The sequence below is a fragment of the Cetorhinus maximus genome, chromosome 14, assembly GCF_964194155.1.
Source record: "Cetorhinus maximus chromosome 14, sCetMax3.hap1.1, whole genome shotgun sequence".
NCBI lineage: Eukaryota > Metazoa > Chordata > Chondrichthyes > Lamniformes > Cetorhinidae > Cetorhinus > Cetorhinus maximus.
Window position 1 is genome coordinate 73652833 of NC_135892.1, and position 22757 is coordinate 73675589.

The 22757-nt window shown below is 43.0% G+C and overlaps 1 protein-coding gene across 4 annotated transcripts in view; it reads right to left on the reverse strand.

Moving 5' to 3' along the window:
* The window catches only part of gpatch2 (G patch domain containing 2), a 287662-nt gene that overhangs the window by 6972 nt on the left and 257933 nt on the right, over window positions 1–22757 (reverse strand). The window lies entirely within an intron of this gene.

Genomic DNA, 22757 nt, shown 5'->3' on the forward strand with positions numbered 1-22757 from the left:
TTTTGCAAAGTCCGCCCCTTTTTGCATTCGTACAATAAAAGAGAGATAAGGGAAAGGGGTTCAGGGTAAAGGCCACGATAAAAATAAGAATTATGGTTTCACGTGAGTCCAGAATCAAAGCCCAACGAAGAATTCTTTAGCAGGCTGAAGACCGGTGATGTAAGATTCGCTTTTCCGGTGGTGTTGATGTCCCAAGGTGAAGTAGGCATGCAGAGATTAAATCAGTTCTGTAGGCAATAGTACAAAATCGCCTCAGCAGAGTCAGGTTAGAAGGGGACCAGTTGTCCAACCTGGCCAGAGATTGCTTCTATGTGGCCTGCCCATCAGGTGTTCAACAGCAGACTGAAGATGGAATCTGAAAGCTGTATAATTAAAGCGATTCAAACAGCTCAAGTCTCAGTCATGTGACAGGGTGATTTTGGGTCAAGCTATTCAGCTAAAGAGGCCTCTTGTTAAAAATCATTGTGTTTTGAGCAGGTAATTGTAGAACCATTAGCATAACATTGGAGATCTGGAGTCACATATAGCTTTACTTTTGTGCATTGCTGGCTGGTGTAGATATCTCGTCTACTATCCTTTGTGTTGTCTTGGCTGGAACAATGCAAGGAGTGTTACATTCTAGGGGTTTGATGTGTCAGACTTTGCCCACTTTTAAACTGCTCAGAAACTTCCGGAGCTGCCATTTTGTGGTCAGCGGCAGCCATTGTATCAGTTCAGCCATTTATCCATTTTAAAAGAAAAGTAATAATTTTATAAAGTAGCCAGAGTAACATAGAGATATATATATGTTTTCTTCATGTCTCCTGATCATGACACCCTTACATAACAAAAACATATCAAACTCGGTGTGGGAAATTTCAAATGACCCAGTATCCCCAGCCGTTTGGTAGAATGAGTTCCAAATTTCCACTACTCTTTGGGTGGCTTCCTGATTTCACTCCTAATTAGTTGATCTCTAATTTTAGGATGATGTCCTCACCAGAGGAATAGTTTCTCTGAACCCATCCAACCAAATCCCTTTATCATTACAAATACCTTGATTAGATAATTCCTCAGCCATCTAAATTTAAGGTCAAGCAAGCCACATAAATTAAACTTTTATATGCTGTTGTCATTCCAGTATATCTTTCCTGAGGATTAGAGCTCAAAACTGAACTCAGCACTCCAGATGGGGTCATCTGAACTCAGTATTCCAGGTGGGGTCTGACTAAGCCTCTGTACAAGTAAAGCATCACTTCCTCTTTCCTGACCATCAAAATTGGTTGGGCTAATTCTGGCTTCTTGGGTAGTCAGCCTGATTGCCCCATGCGGTGGTCAACCAAAATCAAAATCCATTCCATGGATTCCTCTTTTGTATCGCATGATGTCTCTCCCAAAGGTGGCATTGGCAAAGGGCTTGTAGCATGTTACTTGTTACATAACATAAGACCATACAGGAGTAGGTCATTTGATCCCTCCAGCCTGCTCGTCATTCAATAGACCAGGGCTGATATGATTGTGGCCTTAACCCCATTTCCTGGAGAAGGAGTTTGGAAGTGCGGTGATAATTAATATCACAAATTGTGATTTAACATTAGTACTGATTTTGGATCAGCATATGGAAAACAATTCAATCAACTGTACATTAAGCAGAATAGATCACATACATATTTGCAATGCAATGCATAGTATTTTTTTCAATTTCTGCCGGAGTTGAGCACTTCAGGGAGTTAAGTGGAAGAAGGGAAAGAGGTATTTGGTTTTTTTTTTGCCTAAACTTTTTAAGCTTCCAGGAGTTGATTCTTGCTCTGCTACAGGAGATAAAGCTATAAAGCTGGTTAATTAATGAGAATCTCGTAAATGATTAAGGTTTATTCTATTCCTAAGGCTCAAAATAGTATATTTTGAGGGAGAGGTGAGCGGGAAAGGTTAAAAGGCGCGGATCGGGAGACCTACCCTGCAGTGAGACCAGCGGCAGAGTGACGTCACGAACCACAACGTGACGCGTGTGCAGGGAAAGCAGCTGAATGGTGAGTGAAATTGGTGAGTATTTCTACTCTTTAAAGTAAAAGTAAGGTCCTTAGTTTGTGTTTAGGTCTCCAGTCTTTTCTTTTTCTTAAAAATAGTTTGTTAAGGTTGATACTGGTGTAAAAAATTAATTACAATAAAGTATAAAGAGTGGGGGATTCATCAAGGGGAGAATTTTCTCCCCATCAGTGAGGGTGGGCGGGAAGGCTGCGCGCCACCATTTTACGTGGGCAGGCCGCAAAGCGCTCACTGTGCGGGCGGTGGGGGGGAGTAGGCTGAGTCGGGGCCTGTGCTCTTTCGTGCATGTGCACGAAAGAGCACAGAAATCTCCCTGAGGCAAAGAGCTGCCTCAGAGAGATCAGTTTGATTTTTAAAAATTTTGATAAAGACCAAAAATTTTTTTTAAGACATGTCCCCTCATCTGACAGTGTCACATGAGCTGGGACATGTCAATTAATTTTATTAAAACATTTTATTAAACTTGAAAAACCCTCATGAAACCTCATCCCACCTGTGGGTGAGGTTTCTTGATAAATGCGAAGGCTACCTGGGCTCTTCGCCTGCCTGCCAACCTTAAGTATTTTAATTGATATTTAAATGGCCTTAATAGGCCTCTGAATGTTCGGCGGGCACGCAGCCGACTCTGGTGCACGCCTGCTGAACTGAATATCTGAATGACGCGTGGTGACATCGGGATGCACGCTCGACATCACCGCACGTCATTTTACGCGTCGGCGAGTGGGCCCCGCCCCCGCTCGCCGACCCAAAGATTCTGCCCCAAGTGTAAAGTACAGGGATACTAGAGCAATTAATTAATTAAATTAAATACGATAGTGATGGCCGGGCGGGTGATGTGTTGCTGCTGCAGCATGTGGGGCTTTCTGGACATCAAGGTGATCCAGTTCGAGCACATCTGTAGTAAGTGGCTGCAGCTCAAGGAACTCCGGATCCGAGTTGAGAAGCTGGAGTCCGAGCTGCAGACCTTGCACCACATCAGGGAGGGGGAAATTACCTGGACACATTGTTCCAGGAGGTGGTCACACCCTCAGATTAGATAATTCAAATTTAGTATGTGATCAGGGACAGGAGGGTGTAACTGCAGATGAGACAGGTTCAAGGAGCTTCAGCCCCTGCATATGTCCAACAGTTACGAGGTTCTTGCAAGCTGTGTGTGCGAGAGCAGGGACCGCAGGGAAGATGAGCGAACTGACCACGACACCATGGTAGAGGGAGCCATTCAAGTGGGTGGGGGGGGGGGCGCGGAATTAGGAATGTCGTAGTGATAGGGGATAGTATAATTCAGGGGATAGATACTGTTCTCTGCAGCCGCGAGCGTGAGTCCCAAGTCTATGTTGCCTGCCCGGTGTCAGGGTTAAGGACATCTCCTCAGGACTGGAGAGGAACTTGGAGTGGGAGGGGAGGGATCCAGTTGTCGTTGTTCACATTGGTACCAATGACATTGATAGGACTAGAAAGGAGGTTCTGCTGAAAGAATTTGAACAGTTAGGAACTAAATTAAAAAGCAGAACCTCCAAGGTAATAATCTAAGGATTACTACCTGAGCAATGGGCAAACTGGCATAAGGTAAGTAAAATCAAAGAGTTAAATGCGTGGCTCAAAGGTTGGTGTGGGAGGAATGGATTTCAGTTCACGGGGCACTGGCACCAGTACTGGGGTAGAAGGGAGCTGTTCCGGTGGGATGGGCTTCACTTGAACTGTGCTGGGGCAAGTGTCCTGGTGAATCGAATAACCAGGGATGTAGAGAGGGCTTGAACCTAAATAGGGGGGTGGGAGGGTTCTGGAGAGGGGATACATAGGCTTACAAAGCAACAAGATATGGCAGCATTGCAGGGCAGCTATTTAGGTAATGACGCTCAGAGTGTGACAGGAAGGGACAGAGTGTACAAACATAAAAAACAGCAGCAAATAGGGTCAAAGGGGTAAAAAATGGTAAAAAGACAAAAATTAATGGCTCTTTACTTAAATGCACGTAGTATTCGAATATTCGGGGAAAAATAAATGAATTAGTGACACAAATAGAGGTTAACTGGTATGATCTTATAGCCATTACTAAGGCATGGTTACAAGGCGATCAAAGCTGGGAACTAAATATTCAAGAGTGTGTGACTTTTCGAAAGGGCAGGCAGGAAGGAAAGGGTGGTGGGGTAGCTTTGTTAGTACGAGTTGGAGTAAGTACAATAGCAAGAAATGATCTTGGATTGGAAGGTGTAGAATCCATATGGGTGGTGGTAAGAAATAACAAGGGGAAGAAGACACTGGTGGGAGTAGTCAATAGGCCCCCTGGCAGTAGCTATACTGTAGGATGGAGAATAAATCAGGAGATAATGAGGGTATGTAAAAAAGGCAGTAAATTAATCATGGGTGACTTTAATCTTCATGTAGATTGGGAAAATCAAATTGGCAGAGGTAGGCACAAGCAAGAATTCATAGAGTGTATTTGGGACAGTTTCCTAGAACAATATGTTGTGGATCCAACCAGGGTTCAGGCTATTTTGGATCTGGCAATGAGTAATGAGGCAAGTTTAATAAATGATCTCAGAGTAAAAGATCCCCTAGGAAACAGTGACCATAACATGGTAGAGTTTAACATTCAGTTTGAGAGTGAGAGGCTTGGGTCAGAAATAACTGTGCCAAACCTAATAAGGGTAAATACAAAGGAATGAAGGCAAAGTTGGCTGGAGTGGACTGAGAAAGGAGTTTGGCAGAAAAGACGGTTGATGAACAATGGCAGATGTTTAATAAAATAGTTCATGACTCACAACAAAGATATATCCCAGGGAGGAAGAAGGATTCCTGGAAGGGGAGAAACCAACCATGGTGAACCAAGGAAATTAAGGATAGTATCAAATTGAAAGAAAAAACATACAATGTGGCAAAGAATAATGGTAAGCTAGAGGATTGGGAAAGTTTTAACAACCAACAAAAGGTGACCAAAAAAAAGAGAGAGAAAATAAACTTTGAGGGTAAACTAGCAAGTAATATAAAAATGGACAGTAAGAGCTTCTTTGAATATATATAAAAAGGAAGAGAGAGGCCAAAGTGAGCATTGACCCCTCAGAGAATGAGGCTGGGGAAATAATAATGAAGAACCAGGAAATGGCAGAGGAGTTGAATAAATTCTTTGCATCAGTCTTCATGGTAGAAGACACTAATAGCATTCCAAAAATACTAAATAATCAAAAGATAAAAGCGGGGGAGGAAATAAATACAATAACTATCACTAGAGAAGAAGTACTAGGGAAACGAATGAGGCTAAAGGTCTATAAGTCTCTTGGACCTCATGGGTTGCATCCTAGGATGTTAAAGGAAGTAGCTAGAGAGATAGTGGATGCACTGGTCCTCAGATTCTGGAAAAGTCCCAGGGGATTAGAAAACTGCCACTGTAACACCCTTATTCAAAAAGGGAGAGAGACAAAAAGCAGTTAACTATCGGCAAGTTAGCTTAACATCTGTTATTGGGAAAACGTTAGAGTCTATTATAAAGGATGTAATAGCAGAGCATTTAGGAATACATAATGAGCAGAATTTTACGGCCTCGTTTCAGCGGGGATGGGGCCGTAAAATGCGGCGAGACATTCTAAACCTCATTGGCTTCGGTGGGAACGCAAAATCCCGCTGCTGTAAAATTTCGCCCAATATAACCAAGCAGAGTTAGCACGGTTTAATGAAGGGGAAATTATGCCTGAAAAATTTCTTAGAATTCTTTGAGGAGGTAACAAGCAGGATAGATAAGGGGGAACCAGTCAATGTAATATATTTGGATTTCCAAAAGGCGTTTGATAAGGTACCGCACATAAGGCTACTTTATAAGATAAGAGCCCATGGTATTGGGAGTAGTATATTAGCATGGATAGAGGATTGGCTAACTAATAGAAGACAGGGTTGGGATAAGGGGGGCATATTCTGATGGCAACTTTTAATTAGTGGAGTGCCACAGGGATCAGTGCTGGGGCCACAATTATTTATAATATATATTCATGACTTGGATGAGGGAAGTGAATGTACTATCGCCAAGTTTGCGGATGACACGAAAATAGGTGAGAAGGCACGTGGTGAGGATGACACAAAGAGTCTACAGAGGGATATAGACTAGTTAAATGAGTAGATGGAATGTAATGTGGGAAAATCTGAGGTTATGCACTATGGCAGGAATAAGAGAGGGGCTGAATATTATTTAAATGGAGAAAGACTGCAGAAAACTGCAGCATAGAGGGATTTGGGGGTCCTCGTGCATGAATCACAAAAAGCTAGCATACAAGGTCAGCAGGTAATAAGGAAGGCAAATGGAATGTTGGCCTTTATTTCAAAGGGAATGGAGTATAAAAATAGAGAAGTCTTGCTAAAACTATACAAGGCACTAGTTAGACCACACCACGAATACTGTGAACAGTTTTGGTCCCCTTATCTTAGGAAATATATACTGGCATTGGAGGCAGTCCAGAGAAGGTTCACTAGGTTGATTCTGGGTATGGAGGGATTTTCTTATTAGGAGAAGTTGAGTAGGTTGGGCCTCACTCATTGGAGTTTAGAAGAATGAGAGGCAACCTTATTGAAACATGTGAGATTTTTAGGGGGCTTGACAGGGTAGATGCTGAGAGGTTGTTTCCCCTTGTGGGAGAGACTAGGACCAAAGGGCATAAATCAGAGTAAGGGGTCGTCCATATAAGACAAAGATGAGGAGGAATTTCTTCTCTCAGAGGGTAGTGAATCTGCGGAATTCTTTACTGCAGAGGGCTGTAGAGGCTGGGTCATTAAGTATATTCAAGGCTGAGATAGATTTTTTTATCAGTAAGGAAATCAAGGGTTATGGGGAAAAGGCAGGAAAGTGGATTTGAGGATTATCAGATCAGCCATGATCTCACTGAATGGCGGAGCAGATTCGACAGGCTTGAATGGCCTACTTCTGCTCCTATGTCTTATGTTCTTATGGTCTTATCTTAGACAAAATTATTTTCTGCCCCACAGTGCTCATACAAATGAAAACAGTAGGAGTATAATTAAGAGTAAAGGGAACATTTTATAACACATTAAAAAAAAAATCATTAAAATTGAAAAAGGATCTGCATTTCTACTGTTCCTTTCATGATCTTGGAGCTAGGGAAATACCCTTGAAGTGTAGTTATTGTTGTAATGTTACTTACATAAAGCTGCATTTAATTTATGCACTGCAAGGTTCCACAAACAGCAGTGTGATAAATGACCAGATAATCCGTTTTTTAGTGATGTATTGGTCATGGAATAATTATTGACCCCAGAACACTGGGGAGAACTCTCCTACTCTTCTTCCAACAATGGCTTTGAGGTCTTTTTCATCCACCTGAGAGGGCAGACAGGGCCTTTGTTGACGCCTCTTTCAAAAGATGACACCTCTGTAAGTGCTGGTTTGGATTAGGGGGCTTCAAGAGCAGTGGCTCAAAGTGGGAGAGTGTTCTACCCACTGTGCCACTAATTAATTAAATAATTACTAATTAAAATGATCATACCAGTGTAAGCTTTCTTCTTCTCTCCCAATATGCTGCAGATAGATGGTGCTTAAAATTCCTCTATATACATCAGAATAGTCCCATCTAGGAGAGAGAATCACTTGGATGATGTGGCAGATCAATTATTTTTTTTAAGAGGGTAGCCTGTAGGATTTGCTTAGTCAGTAAAAGAATCAATTTGTCAAAAAAAGCAAGATCCACTTAATAATAGAGTAAGAAACAGTGCCGAAAAGATGTGATTCGTGTATGTGAAGAATAAGCTATGGTTTGTAACAACCTCTCTAATTCCACTACTGAGGCTGCAAAATTGGAGCTCTGCAGTGCTCATAGTTTAGTGCCATGGGTGGCGTTTTGATCTCAAAGTAGTGTCCACACTATGCACATACATTTCTGATGCTACCTTCACTGAGCGTCATCTTGCTGAGGACATTAGCATGGGTATTAGGAGCATGTGTCGGAAGTATGCAGAGTAGGCACACCGTGCCATCTCTCAGTGAGTAACACTGCTTATCACCAGCACTGCCATTTTTGAGCTAGTTACTTCAGCTGATGCCCTTTCTTAAACACAGATAGCTGTATATTTATTCAACAATATGAAGCCAGCCCTCCAGCTCTATTTAACAGGATCAACAACAACTTGTAGGTTAGTTGCTGATTAATCTCTACTGGCTCTGCATGAGGTTGTGGAAGTGCTTGGTGGTTTGAAGAGTTAATTAAAATTGGTGAAGTCAATAGAGAGTGGTGCTGCACATGGAGAAGTCCTTAGTTTGACTGCAAGGGTTCTGGTCAGATCACTTGCTCCCAATCATGGATGCTACAGTAGCAATCACCTTTGGGCTACAGCATGAGAGGAGGATGGAGCAGAGGCAGCAAAGAGGACAAGTTGTTCATAAAGATGGGATGTGTTCATCCCACCTCAAAGTTATCCTCTAAAGTTCGCACAGTGCCAGTATCTGAACTAATGGCTGCAAGTGTGAAATAGAGTGATGGCATTTCTTCTTCATCAGTCTGTTACTCCTCTTGGACCTGCTCCTGCATCAATTGACCATGGGGCAACTCTTGGATATCGGAAAGGATGAAGGCATAAGGATAGGGGTGGGGTGAGAGAAATGGGGGAAAACAAGAGGTGCAAGTTTACACCATCTGCAGCTTGTAAATCACAAGATGTTGTAGGATGAGGGGGAAGTGTGAGGTGTATTAGGTAGGAACACAACATCATCCTCTATGTTTTTAGCTCTGTTTCTGGTCACGACCTCAGTCATAGCTGCACCAATGATTGCCAGCACTATTTTCTCCATCGGGTTGAGGACCTATAGCTGTGCCTGTACCTCTGAAGGTTAGATGCTGCTACCTCTGATCATGGGTCACCTCATCCTCCAAGAGAGAGGGAAATGTGACAGTGAATATGGTGCAAACTTTTTCTGGGTTACCTGTCTGCCAGTTGAATAGCTGATAGTGTGTGCATGCTGAGAGATGTAAATGTGAGTGAAGAGGAGGTCATGAATGGAGTAGTGTGTGAGGCTAGTGGTTAATTTGTAAGGATATGGCATATGAAGGTGCATTTACTATCCTTGACTACTCTAGTGAGGTAATTGAACATTTTGTGGCACTGCATCCAGATCCTCGAAGCTGAACTGCTGTCATTGACCACAATGGCTATCTGCTCTCACTACCTTTATAATGTCTGTTTGGAGGTCCTTCTCGCCCCAGACGGAAAAGGATCTTTCTCCTCCAATTCACCTTCTGCACCGAGACCTCTGGTGCTGCATTGGAGAATCTAGGGACACCCTCTCAGGCCATTTCCACTTCTCTTCTACTCAGATACTCATCTCTAATCAGTTCCGCAGCTGCTCTAGCGAAATGTGCAGCTATCTCCCTTTTAAGACATGTAGGCTGCTTTTAAGTAGGGAAGACTAGTTTTAAGTGGTCCTAGCCTTGCACAAACTTGGGGCCGGTGCTGAGGCTTGCAGCCACTCAGCAATTTGATTAGCAGTGAGCTGCACATCCCTATCATTTAAGTTAGTAGGCAGCACCAAGTTTGTATTGATGCTGCTATGAAAGGAGGTGGGTTAATTATGCATCGTGATCCCCATGCCCGATTACTGGCCTATCCTATATCCTTCCATGTCCTTTAAAGGAAGATGTCCTAATTCATTAAGTGGCATTTGTAAAATATGGCTGATATTGAGTATTGCTGGTTTTCTTAATGCAGTGCAGCTGTTCTTCAACAAGTTTGGAAAGCCAATTTATTGTGCAACAAAATCTTTGGCAAAACTGAGAAATGTAATTAAGGTTGCTGAGGGAATCGGATAGTGTGTATCACAGGAAACCACCAGCTCAAGAATATCAAAAATGTACAATTTAAATTGTTCTCCATTGTCCATCACTGAAAGAGATACCTCTCACAGGAACTTACATAATGTTTGAATGATCCCTGCACCGAAATGACCCGAGTCCCTGCAGGCTGCAATCATTTAGAAATCACTGAACTAACCTTTTAGTCTCACTGTAAACACCTTTGAAAAGTTACACCTTGTTGAATGAGGTGTAACTGGGTTTTTAACAGCATACTAAGTTCACAATTACTGCTGAATAGCTTCAAAGGGCCTGAAAAACTAATTTTATATTTAAAGAATATTAAATTTCTCCATTATGATAAAAATGTATTTAAAATTTTTTTTTAGAAGTTTGTTTCTGATATTATAGCTTCTATCTTAATTCTATGTGTATGCCTCAATCATTTTTTATCTCTTTGTAAAATTTAATTGAAAGTGAAAGATGATCAGTGCATTTTACTTTCTGGTTTGCTTGCCTGTGAGAATACTTCAATGTGATTGCCTGCTTACCGTGCTTGATCTTGTCACTGTGGCTAGACTCTGAGATCCCCTTGACTTGTGGATTCAAACCAAAGCCTGGAAAGGGAAAATCCATGCCACAAATATCACCAGATCTTTGCGGGCAGCTTTCTTTGAGGTCCGTGGCGAGCACCATGGTTTCATTGCTGACCGTGAATGCTGCACCTTTATTTTGCTGCTGTGGCTGGAAGTGCTGAATGTTATGTTGTCTCCCAGATGCTTGGGTAGGGAGAGAAACAGAACAGGTATAGAATAACTTCTGAAAAGGGAGAACAATTGGCTGGAAGTCAGTTCATATAGGAACCAGTGACATAGGAAAGACAAGTATGGCGGTTTAGCAGAGACAGATTAAGCAATTATGTTCTCGTTTGGAGTACAAGGTATTGAGGATAGTCATCTCAGAACTACTTCCACTGACATCTACTGGGCAAGTTGCAGAGCTACAGTCCAGATACATCAACGTACAGACCAGATACATCAACGTATGGCTCAAAATATGGTGCAGAAAATAGCATTTCAGATCCTTCAGACTTTGGGACAAGTTCTGGGGAAGGGGGATAATTTCTATAGATGAATGGACTTCATCTATACTAAAGTGATATGAAGGTCCTTGGAAAGAAGGTACATAGAGTAGTAGGGGAGGATATAAACTTATAAAGGAGAGTTAATAGTAAGTACAAGGAAGGAGAAAAGTAGTTTGAAAAAGGCTCAGGAAGATTTATGGAGGTGCATATCTAAGGGAAAATAGGAATGGGGTAATGAAGAAGGACAGAATAAGAAAACAGAAAGAAAAATTGTGCTGAGAAATATAACTGGATCTGGTTGCCGTGTTCGTATGTCAATGCACAAAGCATCTAAAATAAAGCTGGGAGTTACAGGCATTTATCAGAATGAAGCAGCACAATGTCCTAAATCTGATGGAATGTTGGTTTCAATCAGGGCATGATTCTAAATATTCTTGGTTGTAAAAATAGAGATGCAAATAAAGTTGGAGTAATAGCCTTATTAATTAAGGATTTAATTATAGACATAGGCCAGGATTTTTTGGATGGCAGGGTTTCCCTTCCCGCCATCCGAAGAGTTGGCGGGAAATACATCCCCGCCAATTCTGTATGGCCCGCAGTGATTTTACGCTCCGAGTGTTAATTGGCTGCAGGCGGGACTTTCGCCCTCACTCTGAAGTCAGTCCCTCCTTGATTGGCCGGCAGCGCTATAGTCCCTGCAGCACCAGAAGGTGTAGTGGACAGGACTGGGGCTGCATATAGTCCCCAGTATCTAAGTCCCAGGACTCCAGGAAGAGGTAAGTTTTGAGGGTCTCAGGACGGGGAGGGTACGGGAGGCCTTGTGGGGGCAAACAGTGGAGGATTGGGTTGTCAGGGGGGAGAGGTCTGGGGTGGGGTGCGGGGGGAGGGAGGTCCTGTGGTCACTGGACTTTAAGGAGGATGCCCGAAATTGAAAGGGGACTTCTGATGGAGGTGCCCCCCCACTCCACAACCTGTTCCCACCCAAGGCCTGATCCTAATTATTTTCAGGCTTCCCTCATAACTGGGAACTCGTCCCGCCAGCCTAAAAACTGAAGCTGGGCTGGAAATGGCAAGTGGTCAATAACTGGCTGCTTAAGGGCCTCAATGGGTCAAGGGCAGGTGGCCGTCCGAGGCCTCAATTGCACCAGTGTAAGATTGCAGAGAAGTTGGGGCGGGTGGGAACCCAGTGGTAAGTCCATTGAGGAATTTGATGCTCACGCTCTGCCAACAAACCCATCAGCAGGAGCGTGTAAAATTCAGGCCATAGAAAATATCATTATTTGGGTCTCAAATGGCAGAGATAAATGACCAGATAATGCTTTTTATTGTTGTCTGAGGGTGTAACTGTTCAGTATACGAGGAGATCCACCACCACCTGCCTTGGCATTTCTTTGAACAACGCCATAGGATCATTTACATCCACCTGAGAAGTCTGGTGGAGTCTTGGTTTAACATCTCATCTGAAAGACTGGATTTACAACAGTGCAGAACTCAATTCTGACTTACTGGCAATGGTGCTACCACTGAGCTGAGACTGACATCTGAGATGACATAAGCTCTATTATCTGATGTAATGGATTAGTTTCACAATACATGATACCATTTTTCTGTGCCATACAAATCCCAATTTGACTTAGAGTGTTTCCAGATCCAGGTGGAAAGATCTAATTCAAAGGATCTAATAAGGAGTTATTTATTATTTTTATTCATTTATGGGTTGTGGGCATCGCTGGCTAGTCCAGCATTAATTTTGTCCATTCCCAATTGCCCTTGAGGAGGAAGTGGTGAGCTGCCTTCTTGAACCACTGTAGTCCAGGTGGTGTAGGTACATCCACAGTGCTGTTAGGGAGTGATTTCCAGAATTTTGACATGGCGACAGTGAAGGAATGGCAATATAGTTCGAAGTCAGGATGGTGAGTGGCTTGGGAGGGGTACTTGCAGGTGGCGGTGTTCCCATGCATCTGTTGCCCTTGTCCTTCTAGATAGTAGTGTTTGTGGGATTGGAAGGTGCTGTCTAAGGAGCAATGGTGAGTTCCTGCAGTGCATCTTGTAGATGGTACACACTGTTGCCACCGTGCATCAGTGGTGAAGGGAGTGAATGTTTGTGGATGGGATGCTAATCAAGCAGGCTGCATTTTCCTGGATGGTGTCGAGCTTCCTGAGTGTTGTTAGAGCTGCACTCATCCAGGAGAGTGGAGAGGATTCCATCACCTGACTTGTGCTTTGTAGATGGTGGACAGGCTTTGGGGAGTCAGAAGGTGGGTTACTCGTTGCACGATTCCTAGCCTCTGACCTGGTCTTGTAGCCACAATATTTATATGGCTGGTCCAGTTCAGTTCCTGGTCAATGGTAACCCCCAAGATGTTGATAGTGGGGGATTCAGCAATGGTAATGCCACTGATGTCCTCAACATCGACTCTGGCTCCCGTGAAGTCTCATGGCATCAGGTCAAGCATGGGCAAGGAAACCTCCTGCTGATTACCACGTACCACCCCCCCCCCCTTCAGCTAATGAATCAGTACTCCTCCATGTTGAACACCATTTGCAGGAAGCACTGAGTGTATCGAGGGTGCAGGATGTACTCTGGGTGGGGGACTTCAATGACACCAAGAGTGGCCCGATAGCACCACTACAGACCGAGCTGGCTGAGTCCTAAAGGACATAGCTGCCTAAACTGGGTCTGCAGGAGGTGATGAGAGAACCAGCAAGAGGGAAAACATACTTGACCTCATCCTCACCAACCTGCCTGCTGCAGATGCATCTGTCCATGACAGGATCGGTGGCAGTGACCACTGCACAGTCCTTGTGGAGATGAAGTCCCATCTTCACGTTGAGGATACCCTCCATCATGTTGTGTGGCACTACCACTGTGCTAAATGAAATAGATTTTGAACAGATCTAGGAACTCAAGACTGAGGCACTGCCCATGAGGCACTGTGGGCCATCAGCAGCAGCAGAATTGTACTCAATCACAATCTGTAACCTCATGACCCTGCATATCCCCCACTCTACCATTACCATCAAGCCAGGGGGTTCAACCCTGGTTCAATAAAGAGTGTAGAAAGGCATGCCAGGAGCAGCACCAGGCATACCTAAAAATGAGGTGTCAACCTGGTGAAGCTATGGCACAGGACTACTTGTCTGCCAAGCAGCATGAGCAGCAAGTAATAGACAGAGCTAAGTGATTCCATAACCAACGGATCAGATCTCAGCTCTGCAATCCTGCCACATCCAATTGTGAATGGTGGTGGACAATTAAATAACTCACTGGAGGAGGAGGCTCCAAAAATATCCCCATCCTCAATGACGGAGGAACCCAGCATAGCAGTGCAAAAGGTAAGGCTGAAGCATTCGCAACAATTCAGCCAGAGGTGTCGAATGGATGATCCATCTTGGCCTCCTCCTGAGGTCCCCAGCATTACAGTTGCAGTCTTTAGCCAATTCGATTCACTGCACGTGATATCAAGAAGTGGCTGAAGGCACTGGATACTGCAAAGGTTATGGGCCCTGACAATATTCCGGCACTAGCGCTGATTTGTGCTCCAGAACTTGCCACGCCCCTAGCCAAGCTGTTCCAGTACAGCTACAACACTGGCATCTACCTGGCAATGTAGAAAATTTCCCAGGTACGTCCTGCACACAAAAAGCCGGACAAATCCAACTCGGTCAATTACCGGCCCATCAGTCTACTCTCGGTCATCAGTAAAGTAATAGAAGGGGTCATCAACAGGGCTATCAAGTGGCACTTGCTTAGCAATAACCTGCTCAGTGACACCCAGTTTGGGTTCCGCCTGGGCCACTCAGCTCCTGATCTCTTTACAGGCTTGGTTCAAACATGGAAAAAAGAGCTAAACTCCCGAGGTGAGTTGAGAGTGACTGCCCTAGACATCAAGGTAGCATTTGACCGAGTGTGGCATCAAGGAGCCCTAACAAAACTGAAGTCCATGGGAAACAACGGGAAAACGCTCCGCTGTTTGGATTCATACCTATCACAAAGGAAGATGGTTGTGGTTATTGGAGGTCAATCATCTCAGTTCCAGGACATCACTGCAGGAGTTCCTCAGGGAAGTAGCATCTTCAGCTGCTTCATCAATGACCTTCCTTCCATCATAACGTCAGAAGTGGGGGTGTTCACTGATGTTTGTACAATGTTCAGCACCATTTGTGACTCCTCAGATACTGAAGCAGTCCATGTCCAAATGCTGCAAGACCTGGAAGAGATCTATGCTTGGGCTGACAAGTGGCAAATAACATTCGTGTCACACAAGTGCCAAGCAATGACCATCTCTGAGAAGAGAGAATCTAACCATTGCCCCATGACATTCAATGGCATTACCATCACTGAATCCCCCTCTAGCAACATCCTGGGGGGGTTACCATTGACCAGAAACTGAACTGGACTAGCCATATAAATACAGTGGCTACGAGAGCAGGACAGAGGCTAGGAATCCTGTGGCGAGTAGCTCACCTCCTGACTCCCCAAAGCCTGTCCACCATCTACAAGGCACAAGTCAGGAGTATGATGGAATACTCTCCACTTGGCTGAATGGAGTGCAGCTCCAACAACACTCAAGAAGCTTGACACCATCGAGGACAACACAGCCCGCTTGATTGGCACCCCATTCACAAACATTCACTCCCTCCACCACCGTCAAACAGTGGCAGCAGTGTGTACCATCTATAAGATGCACTCCAGTAACTCAACAAGGCTCCTTAGTCCGCACCTTCCAAACCCATGACCACTACCATCTAGAAGGACAAGGGCAGCAGATACATGGGAACACCACCACCTGGAAGTTCCCCTCCAACAACTCACCATCCTGACTTGGAAATATATCGTCGTTCCTTCACTGGGTCAAAATCCTGGATCTCCCTCCCTAACAGCACTGTGGTGTACCGACACCACAAGGACTACAGCAGTTCAAGAAGGCAGTTCACCACCATGGGCAATTAGGGATGGCCTAGCCAGCGAAGCCCACATCCCCTAAAACAATGAAAAAGTCCTGTTTCTTCAGGGATGATGTCAAAAATTCACGTTGATAACCTTTAACTTCCAAATGAACGTATTCAGACAAAAATTTACACTGTGCTAAAGAAGCAGATATTGGGATGGGTGACATAAATAGTTTTGCTTTAATTCATTTTGAACAATAGAATTTGCTTGTTATTTTATTTTTCCCACACGATATTCTCTTTTATTTTGTAGGATGTGGATGTCGAAGGCCTTGTTCAGGGAGCGTTTTTAAGAGTCAACCACATTGCTGTGGGTCTGGAGTCACATGTCAGCCAGACCAGGTAAGGACAGCATATTTCCTTCCCTAAAGGACATTGGTGAACTGGATGTGTTTTTAACAACAATCGACAATGGTTTCATGGTCATCATTAGATTTTTAATTCCAGATATTTATTGAATTCAAATTCTACCATCTACCTTGGTGGGACTTGAAGCCGGGTCCCAGAGCATTACCCTGGGTGTCTGGATTACCAGTCCAGTGACAACACCACTACGCCACCGCCTCCCCTGGACTCAGCTACTGTATGTTACTTAAATTGGTATTGACAAAGAAATAGTTTGTAAAGTAATTTTTTTAGTTGCCAAATCAATTGTAGAATTTGAATTAAATGTGAATTCCACAGTTCTGACTTACAAACGTCTTTGCTGAGGTGGAGCAGCTATTCAGCAAAAATGCTATTTTGCACAGCTAGCGCTGTTTTTCTTCCAAAAAATAAAGGCTGAGACAAACATTAAAGGTAAGCATTCCACATTGACAAAAGTCCTTAGTAATAGTCGCCTTTAAACACACTCGGTGGAATTTGATGCCCTCTGCCATGGTATGTTTGGTGGTGGGGGGGGCCATTTAATCAGGTGGGTCATGGCAGGAGGGTCCCTGCTGCATTCCTGCTTCCACCCCGAGTAAATCTGTGGTGGGATGCCCACCTTGTAGCCAATTGAGGCCCTTAATTGGGCAATTGATGCCCAGTTAAGGGCCTCATTCTGCCATTGCTGGCATTACCCCAGCAGTGGCAGAGATCGCTGTGTGGGGTGGCTTGGCTTGCAGGTTCCTGGGGAATGGGGGGTCGGGGTGGTGGAGGTCCATCGTTCAAAGGCATTCAGTGCCTAGTTGAGAGACCCGACATCCAGGGGGGTGCTGAGCCACCCTCCTGTCCTTACTGCCAACCTCCCCTCCCCGGTGACCACCCTCTCACCATCCCTCACCTGTAGCCTGGAAACTAGCAATGACATTAGGCCTCAGGTGGTTATTGTACCGGCAGCAGTCACTGTCTCCCTGGTAGCATTGCCATTCAATAGAGCTGCCAGCCCCTGATTAGCCAGCAGCTCTCAGCATGCGGATGTCAACTGTGGCTCAGTTCATAGCACCCTCGCCTTTGAATCAGAGGGTTGTGGGTTCATGTCCCACTCCTGGAAACCAAGAACTGTGATTGTACTCGAAAAGAGTTGCAATCTGTGACTGTTGGTAACTCGAAAGAGTTTCCACTCCCAGGGTCCTTGATCCTGAGGAAAGCCTGTTGCTGTCCAGTTAAGTGCCTGATTGACACTCAATACAATGGGCTTCCCTAAAAGAAGTGACATGGGCCCCTTGCCAGTTCTCCACTCAGTGGGCAAGGTCACTGTCGCCTCCATTAAATACCGTCCACTCAACGAGAATGAAGTAACTGGACATGTAGCTCTGCATTCATACTCTTAAGGGTTAAAGAAACAAAATTGTTTTATGAAGAAGTCTGTAGAAATAATAGTCTTCGTAACATAAATTCTTTATAATTATTTCTGGAAGGATCTCATCCTGGAAAATACTTACAATCCACTTTTAGCCTTACATCTCGTTTACAACTGTCACAGTCCAGCCCTCTTTTCCTTCAAATCTTCCAAGGCATACAGTGGATGGTAATTCACTTGCGTAATTGGCTCAAGAGATGAAAATCTTGTATCAGCCTCTATAGCCACTAATCTATCCAACTGACTGCAGGCCTAATTGGCAGTTTGTTTAGTAATTTGGATCCTAAAGTGGCTGTATTGATGTTGGATGGGAAGCCATACTGTGGGGATACAAGGTGTTTCAGTGCTTAAAGTCAGAGATATTGTTTAGTATATGGTATGGATTTTATGGATATAAGGGGTGTTTTCAATATTTTTTGAAATTCTGAATCGTGCACTCAGCTAAATCAATTAGTTTGGTGAGATGAAACAAAATATTTTACAAGTACATACTAGAACTCCAGATTAACTGCAAAACTAGGAGCTGTGTATATATATAATACAACATATTACATGTTGTAATCTAATTTTTAAAAAACAGACTGCAAATACATGTAAAACAATTTTGCGTTATGACTTTTTTGCTAGATCTACGATGCATAATTAATAGTTCATATTACTAAGATAGCTGAAACAAAACATCATTCTGTATCAATTTTTGGTACAACAGTCATTTCAACTGGGATGATTTCATTACTCAAACAAATGGCCAACACAAACTGCATAAAATCTTTTAAAATAATTTATTAAGGTTACAGATGTAAAGAGAGCTATTCATTACTTAACTAGTAATTTCAAACTGTGACACTGACTTTGATTCAGAGCTGAAAACTAGCTGTAAGTTCAGAAATCAATATTTGGGTCTATCAATATTAATTTTGTTGTTCAATACAAAGAGGGAAGTGTATTGAATATCAACAGTGAAACAAATAGTATAAATCAAATATTTGCATTATTTTTCAGATGGCTAAAAATTAACTTTATTCTGCTGGTATTTTTTTTGCATAAGTTGAAATGTATAAGCATTTTAAGGAAAAATATTACTTATTTTTTCATGTTCTCACTATATTTGCTAATGAAATGAAACACAAGTCTGGAAATTTCTCTTGCTGTGCTTGTCAGGGGTGATGATGCACTACTAAAACCTGATTTCCTTTGCCTCTCCATTAGCAGCCATGGCTTCAATTCTGTAAGCCCTAAGCTCTGGAATTCCCTCCCTAAACATCTCTTACTCTCTACCTTTCTCTCGTCCTTTAAGTCTCCTTAAAGCCTTTTAGACCAGGTTTTTGGTCACCTGTCCTAATACTTCCTTATGTGGCCCAATGCTGAATTTTATTTGATAACTCTCCTGTGAAGCACCTTAATGACTTTCTAGTACATTAAAGGTGCTATATAAATGCAAATTATTGTTATTTCTTTCAGAGTTATCTCCAGTGATTTGTTGTTTTAAGAAGCATGTGCAAATTGTACAAGTTTCTGCCTGCACATCTGGCTGGCCAATAATGCTTTGGCACTGGTTAGGCAACTGAGTAGCAGTTAAATGGCTTAAATTGCATAAGAAAGCATTTCAGGGTTTATTTTTCAATATTGTTGTTGCTTATAAAATAGAACCTGTATGAGAATGGCTGGATTTCCTCCTGTGGCTGTCATTTGGTAAGGATTGTGGGTTTGGAAAGGTAATACTACTTCTGATACGTTTACCACAGTTGGGAGTGAGAGAAATTCAAAGTTGTAGTGTTAGAAAAATGTGGCAACTTAAATGGACATGGAAACAAGCAATAGTAGCCATATAGGGTAAAATGGAATGGTAGCTCTAAACAGGAGTTAGTGAATCAGCAGCCCATTCTACATCCCACTTGATTTTACTGTTCAAAAATGATTCCATCCCCATGTTGTCTGAAAGTGCAGTAACTGGAAAAGCCACCAGACTTTCAGGTGCATCCATGGAAGCAAGTGCAGAGGCAGACATTGCAACCTATCCTCCACCACTGCCATACAATACAGAGGTTCAATAATCTTACAAGGGTAGGTGAGCAAGTCTAGGTACTTGTGTCAAACACACCTGCTACCACTCATATTTCCTTCACTCATTTCCTTACCTGTTATTTTCCTTCTCTACCAGCATTTGGCTCTCATGGAAACTCATTACTGCAAAATGTAACATTTCAAATCACTCAAACCCCAGATTAACTATCACTTTGTAAACTCATGGCCTGCCATAAAGCTTTCTAGCACACTTCATTTAAAGGAACAATGCACCCACTACTCTCATTATCATAACATGCATCATTTGGGCATACCAAGATACACAACTGCTGTCATTTCATCAGCAATACCATTATGGCATTTTATCTGTGCAAGTGCCAGAATAGACATCCAGTCAGGGGAAATTGGTTGACTCAGGATAGCTGCCTCTGAATGAGGCATCTGAGCTCTAGTAAGAATGAGAACGAACCTCAGTTGAGGAGGTTCAGAACCCAGGCCTCAAACACCCAATCTTCAAAACAGCTACAATTAGGGAACATTGATATAATGCGCAGGTTGGTGATGGTTTCTGTGTTTGAGTGGGAAGAGACCACTACCCTCACCTGCAACACATTGCAGGCAATTTCCCATGACTGTGACAGACTAGGAAATTTCTATGGTACCAAGCAATAGGAATAGCTCCTAGGGATAAGCTGGGCTGGCAGTTACTGCTCATTTAACAGAAGCCTTGGGAAGAGGGGGAGATGGGGGATGTGGTGGTCAGCCTAACCACCATAGTTGCACCGGGCTTTGAAGACCTTGTTGGCAGTAGTAAGTCTGTAATGACACTAACAGCGCCTTTGAGCCTGTCCAGCACTAATGGGCTACAAGGAGTCTGCACAGATGTTGCAATCTCTCCAGAGAGTGGCACAAAGTCTGCTTCCGTTATGCCCCATCCACTGCCTATACATGAGGCAGCTATGGACATGGACTGGCACCTGCAGCTCTTACCAATTTATTTCACTCCACACAAAATATGCTGCAAGGGTAGAAGCATGGAAGAGTCCATTAGCTGTACATCTGTACAGTCATCGATAAATAATAATCTACAGTCCAATCTACCTTAGAGAAAATGGCAACTCAAGGGTCAGCTGAGCTTCCTATATGCAGATCTTAACTCCAATCAAAGTTCCTCAGTTTATAGACAGCATGAGCTCCATTTATAAGAAGCTCTCTTTTCTGACCTCAGTATTTGGGGTTATTGTAAAATAAAAATACTGTGGATGCTAGAAATTTGAAATAAAAACAGAAAATGCTGGAAAAACTCAGCAGGTCTGACAGCATCTGTAGAGAGAGAGACGGAGTTAACGTTTTGAGTCCTTATGATCCTTCTTCAAACTTGAAGAAGGGTCATACAGACTTGAAATGTTAACTCTGTTTCTCTCTCCACAGATGCTTTCAGACCTGCTGAGTTTTTCCAGCATTTTCTGTTTCTATTTCGGGGTTATTTTATTCAGTACAGTTGATCTGCTGAGAGTGTCCAGTGGTACAAGCATACCACATTCAGCCCATCTGTAATTCTTCCACAATTATCAATTAGGATGCTAGAGTACGGGTAAAGTTAACCAACCACAACACTTGGATATGATCGAGTTAGTTGCAGGACCATGGAGAGCGTACAGAATGGCTCAACATGATATTTGTGATGAGAGATTTACTTTTGAGAAAAGTTCATTGGAGCAGAGAAAGTAATGGGGAAATCTAATAGAAGCATTCAAAATTATGAACTATTTTGATAGGGTCAATAAGGACAGAATAAATGCTCTGGCTGGAAAGTCAGTGACAAGGGGTCATCAATTTAAAATTAACTAAGGAGATAGGGTGATCACTGAGAGAAACAGGTGAGGAGAAATTTTGTTACCCAAGAGGTTGGTGGAGTATGGAATTTTGTACTAGGGAGAGTGTTTGAGACAGAGACTACTGTATCTTTTAATTGTTTAAATATTCGAAGCAGGGGAAGGGAGAAGGCTTTTGGAAGAACAGGGCAATAGGAGAATTTGGTTTACTCTAGCAAAGTACCAGCAAACTCCCTGCATGCTGCAAATGTCGATGCCTCTATGCTTCTCTCTCAAGAACCTACAAGAAGGAGGCACAGGACCACCAGAATCTCAATTGGTCCCCATGAAAAGCCTGCAAACTGCTGGAACAATCACTTAGAAGCCCCAGGTTAGGGATTAGATGCCACAAATTATACACCATCACTAAGATTAAGGACCATAGCACAATTTACGGGGGGCAATTTTGACTTTGGGTAATAGTGCAGAACGGGTGTTATTGATTCAGCTGGTTTTATGCATCTCTCCCAATTTTCATTTTCAGTGACTTCAATATATTGAATCTGCCTGAATCCATATTATGTGTTTTACACTATCATCCAGTCACCCCATGCATATTGCTCACATATGACACAGGGTAAGGTAATAAATTAGCAAAACTAATATTTCGCATTATATAGAATAAGGTAAGTAGCACAGTGAAAAACAAGCACTGATAGTAGATAAGAAAGTGCAGAGGTCAGTGTTTCAGAAGATCTTGGAGCCACGTTATAGGATACGTAAAGAAAGCAGCTACTTAAACAAGCAGCTCAAGCAATCAGCTAAACAGACACTTGGCATACCTTCTTCTTACAGTATTTTTGCAGCTATATCTTCTTGGTCAGTGAGTGTCTTTCTATGACATTGATTCTGGGTTAGTTTTATCCTCCCATATGGTCAAGCCTCTTTGTATACCAAAGTTGTAAAACATGCAGCACACAATGATCTTGGAGAATGGTGGTGGGATGTTGTATAGTAAGGTGCCTTCTGATCCATCAAGACAACTGAAGTGCTACTTTAAGTTGCCAATGAAATGCTAAAAATTGATTCTGATGGTTGTGAGAGTCCAGGTACCTCTGCATTCAAGTCTGTCTTTGGATGCTAGAAGTGTCTGAGGAGAGTAACCTCTGATCTCCAAAGAGTCAATCTTCCAGTTTGCCTTTCCTTTCAAATAAAACTGGTACTGTTGTCTGGCACAAAATGAAAGCATTGCCATTGCTGCATGATAATTGGACACTAACCTTCATACAGTG